Source organism: Symphalangus syndactylus, chromosome 16 (genome assembly GCF_028878055.3).
Source record: "Symphalangus syndactylus isolate Jambi chromosome 16, NHGRI_mSymSyn1-v2.1_pri, whole genome shotgun sequence".
Classification (NCBI taxonomy): Eukaryota; Metazoa; Chordata; class Mammalia; order Primates; family Hylobatidae; genus Symphalangus; species Symphalangus syndactylus.
Window position 1 is genome coordinate 84,304,642 of NC_072438.2, and position 24,185 is coordinate 84,328,826.

Genomic DNA, 24,185 nt, shown 5'->3' on the forward strand with positions numbered 1-24,185 from the left:
AGGAAACCAAACCAAACCAAGCAAAACTGCTGACTGCCAAAGGAAAAAAGGAGAAAGAAAAGCTTAAAAGTAGACTGAGAACTTTTGTTTCAACTTAGGATGTAGAAAGAAATAAAAAACTTTGGCTCTGAATAATGAGAATAACCTATAAAACATACCATTCTAACCCCATTATGGGCCTGAGGATGCAGAGAATACTAAATAATGTAAATTTTAAAAGTAAGGAGAGAAAGCAAAAGCAAAGGCACACGTTTGCTTTCATCCCTGGCTGAGCAGCTGAGGGAGGAGGCAGAAGTCAAAGGAGATAAGAAGGAACCAGCCGAACTCCCTATGCATTTTTAATGACCAACTGTGTTCTGACATGAAGCTGTAGAATCCTAAGGATCCACAGATGTAAATAAAGTGTGCACAACTTGCCAACTCTTGGCCTTCACTGCCTAGTCTACTGGAAGTTTGTGGCCGAACTGAGACCACAAACTGAGAAAAGGCTGCTGAGTTGTGGGCCTGCATATCCTGCTGAGGACTAATTCAGGACTGCAAAACCAGGAGAAACCTGGAGAGAGTACCTAAGGCTGGAGCAGAAGTAGATCTGAAGGAGAGCCACACTGCAGCACAGGTGCACAGGCATGAAGAGGGCCGAGGGCAGTGAGGGAATGCTAAGAAAAGCCTTCAGAGGAAATCTGGACACAGCTCTCCAAGGCTAAGGAAAGGGAAACAATAAAATGTGCTACTAAAATAATAAAAGAGGCACATTTCTAAAAAAATTATAATGTATCCAACTGATAGAAGAAAAATCTAGTATCTATCTATTATCTAGTAATTAAATTCAGTTCTAGCAAAAAACAAAAAAACAAATCAAGGCACAGATGACATCTTTAGTAAAGAAAAACAAGCTATTGGCTTCTTCTTGAGGCCATAATAGCCTTAATTCAAAAACTTTATAAGCGCATTCAAGGGAGCAAAATTTTAGACCAATCTTTCTCAAGAAGCAAGATTAAAAAGTATGCAAAATATAAATAAATGGAACATTGATATATATGAAAAGGGCAATATATCATAGCCAAGTAGTATTTATTTTGTTATTTTTTAATTAAAGTTTTATTCCATTAGTGTTTAAAAAAATCAAAATACAGCTGGGCGCGGTGGCTCACGCCTGTAATCCCAGCACTTTGGGAGGCCGAGGCGGGCGGATCACGAGGTCAGGAGATCGAGACCATCCTGGCTAACACGGTGAAACCCTGTCTCTACTAAAAATACAAAAAATTAGCCGGGCGAGTTGGCGGGCGCCTGTAGTCCCAGCTACGCGGGAGGCTGAGGCAGGAGAATGGCGTGAACCCCGGGGGGCGGAGCCTGCAGTGAGCCGAGATCGCGCCACTGCACTCCAGCGTGCATCTTAATCTAAATATGTACAGAAAAAAATTATATGATCACTTTAATATGTGTTGGAAAAAAGCATTGAATTTTTTTAAAAAATTGTATAATTAAAAATTATATTTAGCAAAATGTATCTCCTACAAACATTAAATGAATGAATAAATGAATAAAGAAGCAAATAAATAAATAAATAAATGCAACTATCACAAACATCATTCCCTAAGCTGAACTACTGGCAGTTTCAGCCTATAGTTAGACACAAGGCAAGTGTGAAAATACAAGGGTATAAGGATCATTCACAAATAAAATAATAATGTACCTACCATTCTATCTGGATTAATCTGTTTTAGCAAGATCTCTATATTCAAGGTAAATAGACAAAATAAGTTTTATTATTATCTGCCAGCAGAAAAAAAATGGAAATGAAATGTAAAAAATATATATATTTACAATAGCATTAAGAAGACACTGCAAACAAGAATAATTAGAAGTCCACCTTTAAAATGAAATTATGTTATTGAAGAAGATAAAGACTAAAATCAATGGAGGGATATACCTTAATCATGAATTGACTATTGTAAACATTTCCGTTTTAAATAAATTCATCTATAAACTTGATATATCAAGCAAAATTTCACTGAGAGTTAACCATGTTATTCTGTAATTATTATAAGTGCAAGGACTCAAATATATTCAAGATGATTAAAGCACAAATCTGGAGGATTTATAATACCAATTGACCTATTGTAAAGCTAGATTACTATTACAGTATGATCGTGCAGTTATATATTGACCAATGGCACAGAAAAGAGTACATGAAGAAAACAATGCTGTAAAGTCATATACTGAAACACAATAAAGATAGCATATTCTTCCTAATAAATGGTACCAAATTAGTTTGATATCCAGTACTTCTTTTCTTCAGTGATGGACTACACAAGGAAGGAATTGGAAGGGAACAATGGTACTATAGTCCTGGAAGACACAAACAAAAACAAAACAAAGCAAACAAAAACAAACTTATCTAAAGCCTCCTTACATATATATACAGTATATTGGTTTCAAGATTTGTTCCTCTGTGATAGATAATCCATACTTTATGCATGATGACTCCTTTTTGGAATATAGTTTTTATAAAATTATTTATGTCTTGCCTGTAGGCTTGTGGGGTTAGACAAAAATATCTATTTCAAATTTCAAATCTCATTCTCAAAGCACAGAGAGAAAGAAGATACCCTAAGCAGATATCTTCTTTGCATAACAAAGTAAAATTTAGTATGATAAAGTAACTATTGGAAAATATTACACATATCTTAGGTTCTTATATTCAAATACCTTTTAGGATGTTTTGCTTTCAAAATGTGTGCAAGAATTGTTACATGTGAATTTTACTACTGTATTAAATGTTACTATCTTCTGCAGTGGCCTGAGGTGGAAATCTACCCCAAAGCGACATTGCTTTTTATTTTTAATTGGAATGGGCCACTGAGTTGACAAAATACTGTTAACCAGAATCAAAGAGAAATTTATGGAGAAAGTTAGCATAGCATTGCTTTTAGACAAAGTTTCTAAGACTCATTTGTTTGTTTTCCTTCTGATCATTTTCTAATGTCACCTAATCCTCGACTCTTCCAACTTTACTTATTAACAGATGCAACATCACAGGTAGAGACGTTCCATCAGAGAACTGAGGAAATGCATCAGTAAGCAGTGTGCTACCTAGAATCAGCATCAAATTTCTATGGCTTTAAATGATTAGAAGGTTCTAAAAGCATTTTTTAGTTTTACAAATCATGACTTTATAGTTTGTGATTAAATTACCTTAATATTTTGTTCTTAAATCACTCATTTATGAATAACTTAACTATATATTTACAATTACTGAAAGAGCGTGCTACACTAAAAGAGGTACTGATCAAATTATGTTAGAAACAACTAACGAGTTTGCCATCTTTGATAAATTAACAATTAAATTACTTTTAGAGAACGGTTTTCTAACTTTGTATGACAAATCTTTGGATATGACATTTTAAACTGAAAACTTTGGTCATTTTTATCACAAATCCCTAAAAGTAATCTATTTAGTGAATGTAAATTAATTTTAAAAGATGTTTCTAGGACTATATAGATGACAAGAAAGGAAAGGGCTCTAGAGGCAATAAAGATAACATAATTTAAGTACTCACAAATCAACATTTCAAAATACATATTGATAAAATTGCCCAAAACTTATATGAAAATAATTAGGTACAACACCCTAAGATACCTCTCCACCCATAGATTATCGTTTTTTCTTTTTTCTCTCTCCCTTTCTCTGTCTCTGACACACACACATGCACACATTAAACAGTCTGTTGACAACTGTAATATTTTAGAATAAATCCCCAGTGAACCATTTTCTGAGGCCCTGCAACCCACATGTTTGAACCAAGCAGAGAAATACAAAAACACAATGAAAATTTAACATGTGCTATCATTGATACAATAAAATGTATGACAGAAAGCTTTCCAAAATTGATAGTCAGAAACTCAGTTACTTTTGAAAAACTTGAAAAGAAATGAATTCCCTGAAGGTAGGCTTTGATTTTGTAAGCACCTGAAAATTCCTTGACACCTAGAAGGCACTTGATAAATATTTATTAAAAAAATTAATGAGTAAATGAATAAATGAGTAAATGAAATATTGAATAAAAGCATACAAAGAGATGAAGTTTGAAATGTTAGCCAACTATATTTCACATGTAACAATTCTTGCACATGTTATGAAAGCAGAACATCTAAACAGATATTTGGGTGTAAGAACCTAAGTTATGTGTAATTTTTTTTTAATAATTACTCTACTGTGTTAAATTTTATGATGGAGAAACACTTTTACTCTTCTAGATCAATTTACTGCATATTTTAGAAGTCTCTCATTAATGTTTATCTTTCTACAGTTTCTATCATTAGGAATAATTGGGCTTATCTTGCTTTAAAAGTAACTTATTAATTGTGTCATTTACTTGCTGCTTTTATTATGATAATCTGTAAGCACCCAATGACAAAATATCTGATTCACATACATATCTAAAGAGGTGTTTAAAGAAGAAAAGTAAATTGGTAACATGAGTAGTCTGGGATGTAGACAGCAATAAAGCTATATAGAAATTATGAAACTGAACATTGCTTATCCTTAGAGTATCATTGCACAGTTTTATATAAAGTAACCTCTTTGAAATACGAACTAGGATAGCAATTTTTGTTTGTGTTAAAAATAAAATAAAAAGCTGAATAGACCTCAGTGCTAGATGTCCTTAATTTTCACCTCAGATCAAATTTATACCTTTGCTCTGGGTACTATGAATGGACTACATTAAACAGTTCTCTTCTTTTAAGCTTCATGTTGGATTTAGTAAAGGGGCAATATATTAGTCTACTACCACACTGCTGTAAAGAAACTATCCAAGACTGGGTGATTTATAAAGGAGAGAGTTTTAATTGACTCACAATTCAACATGGCTAGGGAGGCCTCAGGAAACATATAATTATGGCAAAAGGCAAAGGGGAAGCGAGGCTCCTTCTTCACACGGCAGCAGGAAGGAGAAGTGCTGAGCAAATGGGGAACAGGCCCTTATAAAACCATCAGATCTCATGAGAGCTCACTCACTATCATGAGAACAGCATGGGGGAAACTGTTCCCATAATTCAATGACCTTCATCTGGTCTCTCCCTTGACACATGAGGATTATGAGAATTACAATTCAAGATAAAATTTGGGTGGAGACACAGCCAAACCGTATCATTCTATTCCAGGCCCCTCCCAAATCTCATGTCCCTTTCATATTTCAAAACCAATCATGCCTTCCCAACAGTCCCCCAAAGTCTTAATTCATTTCAGCATTAACCCAAAAGTAAAAGTTTAAAGTCTCATCTGAGACAAGGCAAGTCCCTTCTGCTTATGAGCCTGTGAAATCAAAAGCAAGTTAGTTACTTCCTAGATACAATGGGGGTACAGACATTAGGTAAATACATCCATTCCAAATGAGGGAAATTGGCCAAAATGAAGGGACTACAGGCCCCATGCATGTCCAAAATCCAGCAAGGCAGTCAAATCTTAAAGCTCTGAAATGATCTCCTTTGACTTCATGTCTCACATCCAGGTCACACTGATGCAAGAGGCTGGTTTTCATGGTCTTAGGCAGCTCTGCCCCTATGACTTTACAGGGTACAGGCCCACTCCTGGTTGCTTTTGCAGGCTGGCATTAAGTATCTGTGGCTTTTCCAAGCACATGGTACAAGCTGTGGACAGATCTACGATTCTGGGGTCTGGAGGACGGTGGCCCTCTTCTCACAGCTCCACTAGGCTGTAAGGTATTAGTCTGTTTACATACTGCTGTAAAGAACTGCCCAAGACTGGGTAATTTATAAAGAAAATTTTATTTCTTTAAAATTTAATTAACTCACAGTTCAGCATGGCTTGGGAGGCCTCAGGAAACTTACAATCATGGTGGAAGGTGAAGGAGAAGCAAGCCACCTTCTTTGCAAGGCAGCAGGAAGAAGTTCTGAACAAAGGGAGAAGAGCCCCTTATAAAACCATCAGATCTTGTGAGAACTCACTATCATGAGAACAGCATGAGGAAACCGTCCCCCTGATTCAGTTACTTTCATCTGGTCTCTCCCTTGATGCGTGGGGATTATGGGGATTGCGAGGATTACAATTCAAGTTGAGATTTTGGGTGGGAACACAGCCAAATCACATCAGGCAACACTGGCAAAAGATGAGAGAAAGGAGGAATAATTCCAGGGAATTAAATAACCTGGATCACTTCCTGCCAGGTCACTTAAACAGTGTTTTTTGAATGCAACTTCTTCACCTTGTCTAGGAGTAGCTAAGGCTTCCCGTTCTTACTAAAGTGAGGATACTACGTCATCACTTCTCAATTGTATTTTTTGAGACGGAGTCTCACTCTGTTGCCCAGGCTGGAGTGCAGTGGCACGATCTCAGCTCACTGCAACCTCTGCCTCCTGGGTTCAAGCAATTCTCCTGCCTCAGCCTCCTGAGTAATTACAGGCGTGTACCAACACACCAGGCTAAGTTTTGTATTTTTAGTAGAGATGGGGTTTCACTATATTGGCCCAGCTGGTCTCAGACTCCTGACCTCAAATGATCTACCCACCTTGGCCTCCCAGAGTGCTGGGATTACAGGCTTGAGCCACCACGCCTGGCTCACTTCTCAGTTTTCTAAAAGCCTACCCATTTACCTGTACACAGCCAATTTATTAACTCAAGACAAATTACCCATCTTGAGTGTTCATACTTCTGCTGGAACTCTGACTGATAAGATCTCCTTCACTTTCATACATGTTCTTGTACATGGAAATCAACAGATGACTTTCATAGCCTTATACTACAATTAAGTAACTTTAATTATACTAGTAGGATTTTTATGACATATTCAGTACGTACTCTTCTATGATTTTCCAAATATTTCAAGATAGTCATGAGTATATGTATTATGTAATTCCTCTTTAAAGTTTAAAAGGAGATAACTCAATCAATTGTAGTTGTAATTGATATGTTTGTTATTCATAAAAATGGAGTTGCCTTTCTATATATATACTAGTTTTCTTCTTTAAAGCACAACTTAAACATTCCATTTGGGTTTCTTCATGAGTGACAATTTCTATTTAAGAGACAAACTGGATTAGTAATCTAATACTGCATAAACACTTATCTTAAATTTAATTCCTTAAAAAATAACAAGAATTCAGTATTTGCTTATCAGTTTGCAAGTTAAGCTGTTTAGTATGGTTGTTCTAAAGCTGGACTGGCCTGAGCTCATTCATGGCCCTATATTTATTTGATTAGGACTCTTCTGGGACTAGGCAGTCTAAAATATCAATCCCATGTCAAGAATGTTGGTTCTGACTGCCAGTTGACCCTCCCTTTCTCTTTCTCTCTACATGAAGTCTCTAATCATTTGTGAGAAACTACTCTGAGATATATGATTATCAATTACTGATATTTCCCCTTTCTTATAGATTTTAATTATTAGTTACAGATATTTGAAAATTACTATTGCAGAAATGCACTTATTAGGAAGATACTGGCATGTAATATTTGTATTTAACATAAATTAGATCTTTTCTATTCATCTACGTATTCAAGATCATGGAGTTTGATATAAAGTGATAAAAATGACCAGAAGCAATGGAAATATTTTGTAGTCATTCAAAAAATGGAAACCTAAAAATAAAACATTATTTAACATAGGGTGATAGAGAAAATTCTTTTTTATTTTATGTTACTGTAAATTCATATTATAACAACAATAATAATAATTTTGTTAGGAATTTCCTGTATTAATCTAAACGACAATTAGGTGCGTACTAATATATTCAACTTCTAAAAATTTGAAAACATTTAGGCCCACTGTATTCCATCATTGGCTGAATACTCAACTACAAAGATATAAGAGTAAGCCCAACAGTCATGTATAAGAATAAAGGCAAATATAGTCAAATAACTCAGCCAATATGCGGCACTGACCACATACTACATGAGAAATAGGTTTCATAGATTTAGCCAAGGCAAGTTATTAAACAAAGAGAAAACAACAATTTTCAGGGAGAAAAACATGATCAGAATCCAGAATTTCTACAACAAAATATTAGAAATGTCCAGTGTTCAACTAAAATTTTTGAAATGTACAAAGAAAAAATAAAGTGCTACCCATATTCAGGAAAATATCACGTTAAATAGGATTGTCTCTGAGTTTCCACAAGTGTTGGATTTAGCAGATAAAGACTGTGAAGACACTATTATAAATATATTAAAAAGATAGAGAAGCTATGCTTAAATAATTAAAGTTTGACAACAATAAATTTACACAGAGGAATTCTTGAGGAAGAGAAAAACTATGAAAAGAACTAAATAGAAATTCCAGAGTTGAAAAAAAATTAAAATTAAAAGTTTACTATACGTGCACAACAGTAGATTTAAGGTACCACACTAAAGAATTGTTCAATTTAAAGACAGATCAAAATAAGTTATCCAATCTGAAGAATAAAGACAAAAAACTTGGTTAAAAGTTAACTGAGTCTCACAGATCTATGAGACAATTTCGACTATATCTACATATGTTTAATGATGATCTCAGGAAAAAGGAGAGATAGACAGGGAAGAAAAGTTACTGGAAGAAGTAACCATCAAAACTTTGCCAAATTTGATGAAAACTACTAATCTACACATTCAAAAAAATTGGAACCTCAACTAGGAAAAATAGAAAGAGATTCATAACTAAACTCATTATAGTCAAGTTATTGAGAGTCAAAGTCAAAGAGAAAACACTGAAAGCAGAAAGAGAATAACAGCTGATTACATGCTAGGGGAGGAGGCTGGGGGAAGGGATCATCATGTTTAACAGCTGACTTTTTGCGTGAAACAGCATGACCAGAGACAGTGTAGTGGCGTAAATGACATATTCAAAACAATCTGTTAACCAATAATCAATATCAAGATAAATTTTTCTTCAAAAAGGAAGGTGAAATAAAGTTGTTTTTCATATTCACAAGCAACATTTGAGTATTTCAATTTGTTTATATTTTCAACAAATATCACTGGTGGGTATGAAAAATGATACAACCAATCTGGAAAGTTAGCATATCCTTAAAACTTGAACATAAACTTACCCTATACCAACAATTCTAGTTCTAGAATTCTACCCATGAGAAATAAAAACATACATTCACCAAAAGATAAGTATGCAAATGCTTATAACAGTATTCTTCCTAATAGCCCCAAACTGAATATCTTCATGCATCCATCAGCTGTAAGTCCATAAACAAGATATTGTAATATCCCTACAGTACAATATTGTATTAGTCAACATTAAAAATGAACAAAGTACATGCGATAATATGGAAGAACCTCAAAAATGTTATGCACAATGGATGAAAACAGACACAAAAGACTACATGTTATATAATTTTACTTATATGAAGTGTTCAGAAAAAGCAAATTTTTAGAGAAAGAAAGTAGATTAATATTTGCCTAGAGCACGGAGTAAATGGAAACAGGGATGATGGAACTTTTTGCGGTTATAGAAATGTTCTAAAACTGGACTGTGGGGATGATTGGAGAATTCTATAAATTTACAAAATAATATATATATTTTATGAATTTATAAAAATAAATTGTATGCTTAAAATGGGTGGATTTATAGTGAATAAATTTCAATAAAATTTATTACGGATTATTATTAATACAGAAAGAATGTTATATTAACCTTTTAAAAATAAACTGTAATATTGCTATGATACAAAACTACAATATTGGGGAATATATTCATTCATTTAACATGGATTGTCACGACTGGTTTTTGGCAATGACCCCCTCAGCAAATTTCATGTGACCAAATGTTTCTCTCTATCACTATAGCAGATAGCTTGGAAACAGAAAAGTTTCAAAAGCCCTAACAAAATTCTGTAATTCACCCTACTAGGATAATTGTACATAAGCGCTTATTAAATATTCTTGCATTTTGAATAAGCCTAAATAGTCGCTATGAGAAATTTATCTAAAACTATATATGTGTATGTTATTTTCAACTCAAGAGTTTACAGAAAAATAAGATAACTTTATTTGGACATTTATAATAATAAAAAGTAATAGATTATTCAGTGAGTCAAAAATTGAAACTAATTAAAGGGGGTGTGTGATTTCATATCCATCCACACAATTTATAAATGGGGACAAACTAGGAAATAACTGTTTTTCTAACATAGCAGTCTTGAAACAAAATAATGAGAGCCCAAGTACATGTATTTTTTTTTTTTTTTTTACTTTAAATGATAGAATTTTAGAGTATATTTGTCTGTATTAGCAATTGCCAACTTAGTCAGTGCCTCCATAGCATTGGAACAGAACAAAGGGGAAAATAGTAACTTAGGGTATGCTCTCATTCAAAAATAAGTCCCATTCAATCAGGGCTACATCTGTATACAAACAGAGAAATTTCAAATAAAAGAATTTAAAATGTGATTTCCTTTCTAGAATGGCTTCTGGCTTGATTTGAATTGCTGAATGAAGAATTTTAGCTCCTAACTTTCTCAGCATATGTAGAATTGACTTTTTGGTGCACATTTAAATTTGCAAGCTTTCAAATTGGGGCTCATAAATAAGAAAACTACAGTTAAAATAGGAAACATGATGTCCTGTTTTCCTCGTTCTTTCTTTTGTTCTAAACTCAGGAAATTTTAAGCAAAAGATTCTCAGGGTTACAGTTTTCTCTAAAGCAATAATGGTAGAGCTGATAAAACTAGGCTAATCTTCAAATCATTTTAGATCAGTGACATCTCAGGATCCTCTGCTTGCTTCTCAAAGGCAGTAGGAATAAAACAAACATGCAAACAATCAGTAAACAGAGTCAAACATCTGTGGGAATTCTCAGAGTGACCGAAATAATTCCTAATCAATAATAGCTGTGGTTTAGCACACATACATCTTGTGGTGTGATACATCTAGTAGGAACAAAAAGGACTTACAGATTCACTATTTTTTCCCATAAATTATTTTCAAAATACAAGACAGACTAAGGATCATCTTCTCTTTTAATATTGGGACCATTTTTTGTCTTTTGTTAAATAAAGCCTTGTGTTCCAGCACTTACCTGGGCCAACAATTCTGTCTTATATTTCTTCAACCAAAGATATTTAATATAAAATATTTTATGGCATTACTTGGCCAACATTTCAGTAAGACTCTCTAATTAAATAAAAGATATGCATATAGAGCATAAGTGGTATAAGGCATATCTGAGAAAGTGAATATTTTAAAGTTATTTTATCACATAATAGTCATCTGTAGCTAGAGAACAAATAACTTTAATAAAAGAGAACAGGATAACAGAGCATTTAAAAGCTAATGATTCATGTCTTGATCAATTAATTGTGGATATAAAAAACAAAAGCATCTCACATGTTAATATAAATAGTGTTATGGACTGAATGTCTTGTCCTCCCAAAATTCATATATTAAAATACTAACTCCCAATGTGATGGTTTTGGGAGGTGATTAGGTCATGAAGATGGAACCCTCATGAATGGAATTTGTGCCCTAATAAGAAGAAACATGAGAGAGAGGATTTTCATTAGGCCATATGAGAATACAATGAGAAGGCCATTTTCAGACCAGAAAGAAGAACCTCACCTGGTAACAAATCTACTGGTACCTTCATCTTGAACTTCTCAGCCTCCAAAACAGTGAGAAATATTTGTTTGTTGTTTAAACCATCCAGTTTTTGGTAATTTGTTATAGCAGCTCAACCTAAGACAAATAGTGGTATCCATACTAATAAAAATCTAGTATGATGGAAATTTATAGGAAACCAAATATGGGGATACATATTTACTTGTTTAACAATTTTTTCTACTAAGTGCCTGCAACTGTTCAAAAGCTATGGAATAAAATTCTGGTGAAATAGAGAGAAAATGTCAGCCATTAAGGGAGTGAAGTAAAAAAGGAAATAAAAATAAAGCCTAATCCATGTTAAAAAGCAGAATGCAAGGTACTGTGAAAACCACAGAGCAGTTCGTAATATGGTAGATGAGCTGATGAAGGACTTTCCGGAAGAAGTTACATTTAAGTTAAGACCTGAGGACATGTAGAAATTTGCCAAGTAAATTAATGACAGAGATGGAATGAACAGAATGAGTATTTGCTAGATAGGATAAAATCATCTGGGAAAGTACAGAAAAAAAGTTTTTTGATACATGAAATTAATTTAAGTCTGTTACTGGTGTCCTAAAGACATGACAAGGGGCAAACACAGAGCAGGTAATAAATGTCCCTGAAATATTTGTTGGAAAATTTTAACTTAATATTGAGGAAAATGAAAGGTTAGTGATGAAGTTTAAGCAAAACAATGACAAGAACATATTTTGATTTTCTTTCAGAAAGATGATTCTGAACACATTGAATAAAGAATTCTGGCCATAATTTCAATACTGCCTACTTAGCCTTGACTTAACCATGACAACAGTGTCCTAACTTGTCTTCTCATATACATTCTTGACCATATAATGTATTTTTCATATAGAATCTGATCATGAGGTATCAAATGTGTATGCCCTATGTCATTTCTCTGCCGAAAACTCTCCAAGGTCTTTGCATCTCACTATCATTAAAATCCAAACATTATTCAAATTCCTATTGGTTCATAAACAGTCTGCTTCTCAATTAACTCTTTGATGTTATATCTTTCCTCCCTTTCTCTGGCTCATTTCCCTTTTAACTATACTAATTGCCCTTTTTTTTGATGTATCACCAGTCTATCATCTAGACCTTTGCACTTGCTCTCCATACCTTCTTCCCCCACCTTCCCTTGCATATATAGTTATTCCTATACTTAAATAATTTTTCTGCTCAAATGTCATCTTTTGCAGGCCTTTCCTGAACACTGTCTATAAAATATTATCCCATCCATTCATTATTTCCTGTCCCACATTTTTAGAGCATTTATTGCCACCTAAAGTTATAGACTTATCAATTCATCAGAATGTGAGTTCCAGAAGAAGAAAAGTATATTTTCACTGTTATATAAGTGTCACTTAGATGTGTTTCTGGCACATTTTAAGTGCTTAATTATTATTTGTGAATCAAATTAATGTTGAATGAACTTGTCTGCTAAATTATTTGCACCTTTCTTTTTTCACTTTACTTATTAAAATAATCCAATCACAAATGCAACTAACTCATCACACCCTCTATAGCTACCACAAAAGAGCTAGATTCTTTGTAGATCAAGAATTGTAAGATCAAGTTTCCCAACAGGATAATTTAATTATTCTATACATTCATGGCACCTAACCAGAAATGTGCCTTTCTGATATATCCACTCTTTGTTTCAGCTCAATCGTATGCATAATTATGCACAATGTCTCCAAACGCCAAATTCTTTAATCTCAGCTTCTGGCCAGTCCTACTACTTTCATTAGAAAACATAAACTTCACTTAAAAATGCTTCATCTTCTGATCACTCATCCACATCTTAAATCAGCCTACAATCTTATCTTCCCATTACAATGTAGAAGCTTCTTTCACTCTTAAATAATCTGAATTTTTCCACCAGTGTTTTAAGTTTCTTTTCTTTCTGCCTTATTAAGAACCAACTACAATTTATGCCATTTCCTTTCTTCACTTGGATATTCAAACACTCCTTCTCAGGAAAATATTTCTTGATAACTTAACATTTTTTTTCATTAAAACGAAGGCCAGAATCTTTGTTTCACTCAACTCTTCAAATACCTCTATATAAAGTCTCAAATTGTCTCCTTATCACTACACTCTACTTCAAACATTTTTTCCCCATTTGTATCAACACATTTAATCCTGGCACCTGGTCTTATCATTTAATATTTTTTGAAGGAAATAATAAATTATTTTTCTAAATATATTTTTTAACTTACATTTGATGTTTTAGCAACACTTCACACTATTAATTGCTACAATTAAGAAACCGTCGATTCAGTTGGCTTCTCTAACGCATCTTTTTTTTGTATATTTTCTCTCACGCTCTGCTTGCTCTTCTTAGTTTACTTTTCAGGCCCATTATTCTTTTTATCACCCTAACAAGCACTTTTGAGCCTCATATTTGATCTGCTCCTCACTATTAGTTGTTTTTCTGCAAGAACTAATAGTTAAACTAACCATAAATCGCCAAACTTTTTAGGAAAACTGAGACCAATAATGAAAGATGACAAATAACAAAGCATGTAGAAAATTACTAATATTAATCATGATGTTTAAAACTAACAGATATTACATAAAAGATATCTGTAATACCTAACAATTTAAGACTGAAACATAAAAATTAAAACATAATAATGGGGAATGGTGGAAAAAATAACAAACCATAAAAGCAAGTTAGAGTATGTAGATGAATAAATATTTCCAAAATACAGATCTAAATTTTAAGGAGTTTTAAAGAATGAGAAAATATTGAGACATGAAGTTGATCTTGTAGTTCTAATATGTATGCAACAGGAATTAAATAATAAGAGAGAAAATGATTAAAATGAGGAAAATATAAGGAAGAAAGAGATAGAGATTAGATGGATAGATAGAATAAAATTGTTCAGAAATGTAGAATAGTATGAATCTTCCTATTAAAAAATCCACTTTAGTATTAACTTACACTAGTTTGTGCTGTGGTGAAATTTCACAACACAAAAAAAACAATAAGGAGGTCCTAAAATCTTTCAAAAGCCAAACAAGCAAATAAATAATTTCTAGCTAACTAAAATAGTTTTGAAAAGGCCATGGCAATAGGAAAAACACAGAATGACTTCAAGCTAAATAGCTAGGAGTTATTTACCAATGGTCAACTGGCATTCCTGCATTTTTTAAGAAAAGAGAACTCTATAGTGCTCAAGGGACTTCAGTTCTTTCCACAATTGTTAGCACTTTCTGTTACACATTAAGTAACAACCCAGGTCACATTTCAAAGCCATATTGCTGGATTAAAATAAAAAAATTAAATTAAATTCACTATGTTTTTTTTTTTCTTGTGGAAAATGTTAACCAGTTCTTAACAGTTTTTCTTCATCTGAAGAAATGTGATTTTGGTTTTTAAAAGGGAAAGTGATAGCTATTTACAAATTTTAATGCAACTATTTAAAAGTAAACATGCTTACTTTTTGAGGGGCCTCAAAGATTTTGTGGGAAAATTGAATTCAAAGATAAAAAATTCAAATAAAAACTTTGTTTCTCAATATAAATTCCATCAAGTTCAAGGCACTTTTGTAAGCAAGGATACCAGCCATTCAGTCTTTAAAGAATTGAGACTCCTGGGAATTTAACCATGTTAATGTAGTGTTTTTTATATCATTAACTGAACAAAAATGAGTGCCTTTGTAGGTTATTATTACAAAGTAAGAAGAAGCCATAAGAAGCCAAATCAAGACTGTAAGGTGGATGCCTAATGATTTCCCACTGAAACTTTCTCAAAATTATTTTTGTTTGATGAGAGGAATGAGCAGGAGCATTGTTGTGATGGAGAAGGACTCTCTAGTGAAGCTTTTTCAGGTGTTTTTCTGCTGAAGCTTTAGCATTCCCAAAATATTCCCATTATTAGCAGACGTTACTGTTCTTTGGTCCTTTAGAAAGTCAACAAGCAAAATTCGTTGAGCATCCCTAAAACTGTTGCCATGGCCTTTGCTCATCACCAGCCTGCTTTTGCTTATGACTGGACCATTTTCATCTCTTTATAGCCATTGTTTTGGTGGTGCTTTGTCTTTAGGATCATACTGGTAAAGTCATGTTTCGTTTGCTAAAATTCTTCAAAGAAATGCTTTAGGATCTTGATCTTACATGTTTAAAATTTCCATTGGAAACTCTGCTCTTATTCGTAGCTGATCGGGGTGCAACAATTTTGGCACCTATATAGTGAAAAGTTTGTTCAACTTTAATTTTTTAGTCAGAAAGTTGTAAGCTGAACCAATTGAGATGTCTGTGATGTTGGATATTGGTTCTGCTCTTAATCATTATAATATACTTTTGAAGTAAGGCCAAACATGATTATTTTTTTCCTTGAAAATTGATGCACCTGGTCTGCCAGTGCAAGGTTCATCTTCAATGTTGTCTCATCCCTTAAAATAAGTTATTCATTTGTAAACTGCTAATTTTTTTTTTTTTTTTTGAGACGGAGTCCGGGCTGGAGTGCAGTGGCATGATCTCGGCTCACTGAGAACTCTGCCTCCCAGGTTCAAGCCATTCTCCTGCCTCAGCCTCCTGAGTAGCTGGGATTACAGGCGCCCGCCACCACGCCCAGCTAATTTTTTGTATTTTTAGTAGAGAGGGTGTTTCACTGTGTTGGCAAGGCTGGTCTCGATCACTTGACCTCGTGATCCACCTGCCTTGGCCTCCCAAAATGCCAGGATTACAGGTGCAAGCCACCGTGCCTGGCCATAAACTGCTCATTTCTTTGTGACATTATCCCCATAAACTTTTTGTAGAGCATCAGCAATTATACCATTCTTCTACCCAAGCTTCACCATACATTTGATGTTTGTTCTTACTTCAATTTTAGCATAATTCAAGTTGCTCTAATAGAGGCTCTTTTCAAACTGCTGTCTCATTCTTCTCAGTGCCTTCAACTGGATCCTGTTTAGACATGTTATAGCAAGCTAGTATACATTTATTTTTGTGCAAAAAGTTGAAATTTATGCATAGTTTTTTTATAATACATATTTCCATAAACTTTTTGAAAACTCCTCATTTCTGCAATGGACAGATTATCAATCAATATGAATGATTAAAAATATAAAGTAGGTGCAATATAATGAACCTTTCATGGCATCCAAAACCAAGGCTGCTCTTCACAGAAATACACAAAAATTAAACCATGAAGAAATATCAGTAATTATTCAAGGTAAAATTCACAGTAAGACCTTGGAAATACAAGGCCTAAGATTTACTATGAGGAATATATATATTTCTTCTTGAATGTATCAGAAAAGAGCCAAATGTAAAAATTAATTAACTGAGGAATTAAATAATGTAAAAAATACACTTCCTGAAAAAATAACCAAATATAATTTCTAATGCATAAAATACGTGTTAGTTAAAAAGAAAAATAAGCAGGCACAAAATTAAGAAATCCTAATTCTTGTACTTTTAATTTTTTATAATTTTAATTTTTATTTTAGATATAGGGGTTATACGTTCAGGTTTGTTTCACGGATATATTGGGTGATGCTAAGGTTTGGGATACGAATAATCTTGTCACCCAAATAGTGAGCACAGTACCCAATAGGTCATTTTTTCAACCCTTTCAACCCCATCCCCTCTAGTAGTTTCCAGTGTCTATTACTCCCATCTTTATGTTCATGAATAATAAATATTTATTTCCTACTTATAAGTGAGAATATGTGGTATTTGGGTTTCTGTTCCTTCATCAGGTTGCTTAGGATGATGACTTTCAGCTCCATCCATGTTGCTGTAAAGGACATGAATTCATTCATTTTTACAGCTGTGTAGTATTCTATGGTCTATATGTGCCACATTTTCTTTATCCATTCCACCATTCATTGTCACCTAGGTTGATTCCATGTCTCTGCTACTGTGAATAGTGCTGCGATGAACATATAAGTGCATGTGTCTTTTTTGTACAACAGTTTATTTTTCTTTGGATATACATACTCTGTAATGAGATTGCTGGGTCAAATAGCAGTTCTGTTTTTAATCTTTTGAGAAATTTCCAAACTGCTTTCCACAGTGGCTGAACTAGTTTACATTCCCATCAACTGTGTATAAGTGCTCCCTTTTTCCCCCAGCGTCTGTTACTTTTTGTGTTTTTAATAATAGCCATTCTGACTGGTGTGAGATGGCATCTCATTGTGGTTTTGATTTGCATTTCTCTGATGATTAGTGATGTTAAGGATTTTTTCATGTTTTTTGGCCAGTTGTATATGTTCTTTTGTGGAGTGTCTGTTCATGTCCTTTGCACAGTTTTTAATAGGGTTATTTGATTTTTGCTCACTGAGTTAAGTTTCTTACAGATTCTGGATATTAGACCTTTTTCAGATGCATAGTTTGCAACTTACTTTCTCCCATTTTGTGGGTTGCCCATTTACCCTGTGATAGTTTCTTTTGTTGTTCAAAAGTCCTTTAGTTTAATTAGTTCTCACTTGTCAATTTTTGTTTTTGTTGCAATTGCTTTTCAGGACTTAGTCATAAATGTTTTGCCAAGGCCAATATCCAGAAACCTCATTAATTGTAAAAGTCCAATATTAAACGTAAACTCATAAAGATGAGTAATATAGAAATAATAAAAACTCAAATAAATAACTTCAACTAGAAAAGGGTAGAGAAATACAAAGAGCTGATAAGTAAAAATATTATGTAAAAGGATTCTAGATCAATATTTCTCAAACAAATGTGACAATAGTGATGAAACATTTTTATGAAAATACATTACCACTCATTTCAAGTTAAGTTAGAAAATATTTTTAAAATGCTTCTCATATTCTTTGGAGCTTTAATTACGCTATGAAACTCTGCTTGATATTGTCCTACCAGTCACTGAGACTGTTTACTTTTTTCCATGTTTTTATTTTCCCTCAGTGTGCTTTAGATTTTTTTTTTTATTATGTCTCCGGATTTACAGACCATTTGTCAGTAATGTGCTACTTACTGTTAAGCTCATGTAATTATTATTTTTAAATTTCAAATATTACATTAGTATTTTGTATTTTCAGATACTGTAGTTTTTATTTTCAATAATTGCCATTTCTCTTCCCATTATATGCAACATCTGCTTTACATGCCTCATTATATATATAATGGTGGTTTTCAAATCCTTGTCCATAATTATATATATATTTTTTGGTCTGTTTCTGTGGCCTACTTGATTTTATTTTCTGATAAGAGGTAACATAGTTTTGGTTTTCCACTTGTCTAGCAATTTTATATCAAATGTCATGTTACAAATATTAGATTATTCAATATCTAAGTTATGTTCCTGCAGAACATGGAAGATTTTGTTTTGGCAGGTTCTAAGCTATTTACGCATCAACTTGATCTTCCTGAAACTTGCTGATAACCCTTTCAAGGACTAGTCTAGAGTAGCCTTTACTCTACATTTATGTTGGCTCTACTCTCGAGAAATAATTTTTCTAGGGTCACTATTATGTTTGACATGAGCTCTTTACTCTCATCAAAATCTGAATGGCTCCTAGACCTGTCTGGCAATTTTTCAGCTTAGAGATCCCAGTGGTCCCTTTATGGTGTTTTACCCTTAGGTATGTAGCTCAGTTACTCAGTTAAAGACTTGAGGAGACCATTATGCAAACTTCTGGAGCTCTTTCTCTAGACAACTTATTCCTTTCTGGGACTCTGTCCTGCAAAATCCAGCCAACTTGCCTTCCACAAAATACATTATCTTTTTTCTTGGCTCTATCAGGATTCCGTCCTATGCTTTGAGCAACCCTACATTGCGGTCTGAAAAATGTCTTCAAGTCAAAAACTAGAATAACTATAGAGCTCACTCAGTTGTGCACTGGAGACTACTCATAATTTTCTCAAGATCTGATTGTATGCACCACATTCTTTTCGGAAACATGAATTGGAAATATATTCAATCATGTTGTGAGTATTTGTAACACAAAAATTGCAAATGCTAAAGACCAGGGCACATTTGATGTTTGTTTGGTTTTTGTTTTAGAGAGTGTGTGTGTATGTAACCAGTTGTTTTACCAGCAAACCACTGAACTAATTTTATTTCTTTCTATTATCTCAGGAATCAGGGATCAGCTCCACCTGATTTCTAATAAGTTTTTCTTCATATATCTTGTCCTGTTTGCTAATTGTTTATGGCACTAAGGTAAATTTTGCACCACTGTCTTCGTAATAGCTATGCAAAATTAAAAAGGTAAATCAATTCTTATTAATCTTAAATTAGTCAAGTTCACCAGTCAAAAAACAAATATTAAATATATTCTATATGATGTGTATATGTTCAACCTAAAAGAAACAATGTCTGTATATTCTACCTTCTTAATTTAAAGACAATACTCACTTTTTAAATGAACTGACTCTTTTTAACAACCAATGTTATGTATATAATATCCATATACATATGTAGATATGTGCATACATGTATACTTTTATCTATATATACATTTTTTCATGATTAAGCTGTTTATTTTAATTTTTAGCACTACAAAAATATGTGCAATCACTTGAACACTAGATCTTTGCAAACCTCTATTGAGGTCATAGACTCCATGCGTAAGTACTAAGTTAGCTGACCCATTTTTTGGCAATTTTTTATATTAGTAATTCATTTTTATCATATTGCCATTGTCTCAACTGTTGAAGTATTTTCAAATTCTTTATATGTAAACAATTATATATATCACATATATAGGACATATAGAAACTGACTTATAAAAAGAATATGAGATGTATTGATTTCATTAAATGTAAAATAAGTTATTTTGGTACAGGTGATATTTACGTATAAAGTTTATTCATGTTACAGTTTTAAAAATTTGTATCTCTTTATCTGGAATTAACTACCAATTTCTATTGCCAATTATCTATTGAGCCATTTGGACTTTTTTGTAAGATTTTATTTTTGAAAATAAAGTTTTTCCTCGTTTATAGACATCTGACATTTGGCACCATCATTTATTATGATTGGTTGATTATGATTATCTTAGAAAGCTAAAACATGTAGAAATCCAAGGCAAAAGTAGAAATGTAGAAAATAAAAAAATATTCACCTGTAATGTCTCCAGGGAAATACAGCAATTATTGGCATTGTGATGTACATTTTCCAGTATATTCTAGAATTCTTTAATATGTACTCTTTTGATCTGAGTAAAAAGTTATAAAATATTTATTCCATGGATGGGCACAAGCTTAAAAGTAATTTTAAAATTAGTCTTTTTAATGAGAAATATTTTTTTTTTTGCTTTAAAAATACTTAGTTTTCGATAAACATCAGATAACTTAGTTTCAAAACATGAATACAAAAGCAAATTGAAAAATTGTGTGGAAGAACTATATTGTTCCATTGAAATGAGAGTTAGAGTAAAAATAGACATATTGGAACCATCTGGAACAAATTAAATTGCAAAGGAAATAAGGAATAAATTTATTACTGTTCAAACTGAAAAATACATCTTAATTGTATTCTTTTCTTATTTTTTGTTAACCATATGGTTTGTAATTATTTTTCCCTTCTAGGAAAGAGCATGATTGTATACATAATATAAACTTCTGAACATATCTTTCATAGAAATGAAAATCTCTTTTTTGACTTTCTTCTGTTAATGTATAATCATAACCTAATCAGTGTGAATTGTCTTCAAAAAATCTAAAATAAATTATTCACCACATTGACTGTTACTTTGTACAATGAATTATTATTTATGAATATTCCAAGTATTACCATAAAATATTATTTTGCAAAAACTATTTAAGTAAAACCTTAAATTTCATTTTTAAAGTCATACAAATTTCCCAGTAGAGAAAAGATGGAAAGATAGAAAAGAGATATAGAGATAGAAAATGGCAATGATAACATGAGGAATCGTGATTTAAAAAACAAATGGAAGGAAAAAGGAAGATGAAATTAAGGTTAAAAAAAATTTCAGAGGAGAAGGGGTTATTGGAATGCAGGTGTTATATTAATGTCTGTTTTCTCTCTTTCCATACCTTTATTATGAATGAGTGGCTACTGTTCATTCTTGTTAGTGTATTAAGAACACTCTTAAAACTGCTCCCTGGTAGGCTGAAGTGTACCTTATAGAAAAGAGTATCCTTGATACTTGAAACAACATTATACTTCTTATAGATATTACTCAACATTTGTTTTTAAGGACAGTGAATACTATAAAAGTAATTCAGTGGAATATGGTCATTGCTGCCAATTTCTCTCAGCATATGTGAAACATGGAATATTCAACTCAATATTTAAAAACATAATCAAATCACATATAATGTCTCAAGTGAGCAATTTCAGATAGAGTATTTTTTTTAATTTCATGCTTCAAAATCTACCTATCTATATAAAATCCTGAATGAAGAAGTTTGCCATATACCGGACCTTAGTTTGTGGTAATCATTTGAGGTTTTATCATATCTCACACGCTAATCTTTTACCACAACTAACGAAGAATATTCGGCTTTAGGTTAATTTTCTTGACTTTTTTTTTTTTTTTTGAGATGTAGTCTCACTCTGTCACCCAGGCTAGAGTGCAGTGGCTTGATCTCGGCTCACTGCAGACCCTGCCTCCTGGGGTTCAAGCGATTCTCCTGCCTCAGCCTCCTGAGTAGCTAGGACTACATGCGTTCGCCACAACACCCGGCTAATTTTTTTTTTGTTTTTAGTAGAGACGGGATTTTACCATGTTGGCCAGGCTGGTTTCGAACTCCTGACCTCGAGTAATCTGCCCATCTCAGCCTCCCAAAGTGCTGGGATTACAGGCATGAGCCAGTGTGCCTGGCCAGTTTTCTTGACTATTTTATTTTATATTTTTAACATATCACTTTGAAATTTATAGTGCATAGCTTTATTTTCTTTTTAAAATTTGCATTGTAAATATTTATTCCGATGTATTTATAGATTCACAGGTAGTTACTGTATACAAAATAACACAGAAATTCCGCCTATGCTTTACCCAGTTTCCCTGCATGATAACATCCTGAAACCCATAGGATATATCACAACCAGTACATTAACATTGATACACTTTTCCCGTTTTACATGTTTTTATGTTTGTGTATATATTGAGCTCAGTGCAATTTTGTCCCATGTGTAATTTATTGCATCCATTACCTCAATCAAGGTACAGGACAGTTCCATCTCTGCAATTATCTTTGTATTGCTCTTTTAAATCATATTCAACTCCCTGTCAATCTCAAACCCAACTATGTCTCTCCTACCTGGCAATCACAAATCTGTGCTTCATTTCTGTAACTTTATCATTACAAGAACATTATGTAAGTGGGATCACAAAGTATGAAGCCTATTGGGATTGCCTTTTTTGACTCCATGTAATTCTCTGGAGATTCATCCAAACTATGCATCTATAGTTCATTCCCTTTGGCTGTGTAATAATCTGTGGCATGGATGCACCATATTTTGATATAGGCGTTGTTTCCAGTTTTGAGCTATTACAAATAAAGCTGTTATGAACATTCACCTGTAGGCTTTTGTTTGAACATAAGTTTTATTTCTCTAGGAATAATCCCCAGGGGTCAGTTCGCTAGATTGTATGTTTAGTTTTAATGCAGAACTGTCACACATTTTTTTTCCAGAGTGGGTGCACCAGTTCACAATCCCGACAGAAATGATGTAGGAGGCAGGACTCAGCTCCAGAGGTGGCGCTCAGACACGGGACCAGATTGAGGACAAGTTAACACAGGGCCTGGTAAGTTTTCTAAACAGACAGGCCCACACATGTGCCATGTCAATTGATCATTCCAATGGCAACACCCAGCTTTTACCGACTCTTTACATGGCCATGACCCAATGACCCAAGAGTTACTACCCCTTCCTTAGAAAATTCTGCATAAACCACGCCTTAATCTGCATGCAATTAAAAGTGGGTATAAATATGACTGCAAAGCTGCCCTGAGCTGCAGCGGTCTGCTTAGTGGGTAGCCATGCTCTGCAGGAGCAGTCGTGGAGCTGTAACTCCGTCAGACTGTAACACTGCCTCTTCAATACAACTGTTTTCTTCTACATCTGGCTTGCCCTTGAATTCTTTCCTGGGCAAGGCCAAGAACCCTCACAAGCTAAACTCCACTTTGGGGCTAGTTTGCCCTGTATGAGAAATGTTTGAGTCCAGTTCCTCTAAAACCTAACTCACATTTGACACTGGCATTGATTTTTTTATGTATTTATCGATTTTGTTCTGTATTGTTTTGCCATTTGGATAGGTGTGTATGCATGATTCATTTTGATTACTGTATGTATGGTTCATTTTGGGTTTCTCCAGTGTCTGATGATGTTGAACATCTTTGCATGTGCTTACTTGCCACTGGGACATCTTCTTCAATGAAATGTATCTTGCTGTTTTTTGCTCATGTCATAATTGGGTTGTTTTCTTTTGAGAATTCTTTACATATTGTAGATACTATCCATTTATCAAATACATGGCTAGCAAACATTTTCTTCCCATATGTAGCTTTCTTTCACTCTTTATAGAGTGAAATATTTAGATTTCAATGAAGTCCAATTTATCATTTTTCCCTTATAGTTCATGCTTTTGATGTAAACAATAAGGATTCTGTCTGTCGTAGATTCCAAGTATTTGTT

The 24,185-nt window shown here is 33.4% G+C and overlaps 1 long non-coding RNA gene across 1 annotated transcript in view; it reads left to right on the forward strand.

Moving 5' to 3' along the window:
* The window catches only part of LOC134732764 (uncharacterized), a 173,350-nt gene that overhangs the window by 12,507 nt on the left and 136,658 nt on the right, over window positions 1–24,185 (forward strand). Inside the window, exon 2 of the long non-coding RNA XR_010116248.1 lies at window positions 23,183–23,295. This is a non-coding gene — a long non-coding RNA (uncharacterized lncRNA). The remainder of the gene's footprint in view (window positions 1–23,182; window positions 23,296–24,185) is intronic.